The sequence below is a fragment of the Hippoglossus hippoglossus genome, chromosome 5 (genome assembly GCF_009819705.1).
Source record: "Hippoglossus hippoglossus isolate fHipHip1 chromosome 5, fHipHip1.pri, whole genome shotgun sequence".
Taxonomy (NCBI): domain Eukaryota; kingdom Metazoa; phylum Chordata; class Actinopteri; order Pleuronectiformes; family Pleuronectidae; genus Hippoglossus; species Hippoglossus hippoglossus.
Window position 1 is genome coordinate 27,689,667 of NC_047155.1, and position 350 is coordinate 27,690,016.

Below are 350 nucleotides of genomic sequence, written 5' to 3' on the forward strand. Positions count from 1 at the left end.
TCCTGTTAAGTCGTGGATTCACACTGGCATCACCGCTCATTGTGTTCTTGTATAAAAGAGAGGAAGTGATGCTGGCTCCCCTGAGGACCTAATGAAAAACAGAGCACAGAAACTCACACACTTATTTTACATTTCCCTTAGTTCTGCTTTCTTCAAGCTCTCTTCATTTCAACTTTCAAAAACTGATTATACACGCGAGTAGATTTACTAATTTATTTTATTTTTTAAGAATCAACAAAGACAAAGATAATTTGGATGCGAGCAAATGTTATTATGACATTTAATATCCATCAGATATTCAGTTTTAATTTAACTTGGACAGATTTCTTCTTTTTATTCATATCAACAAC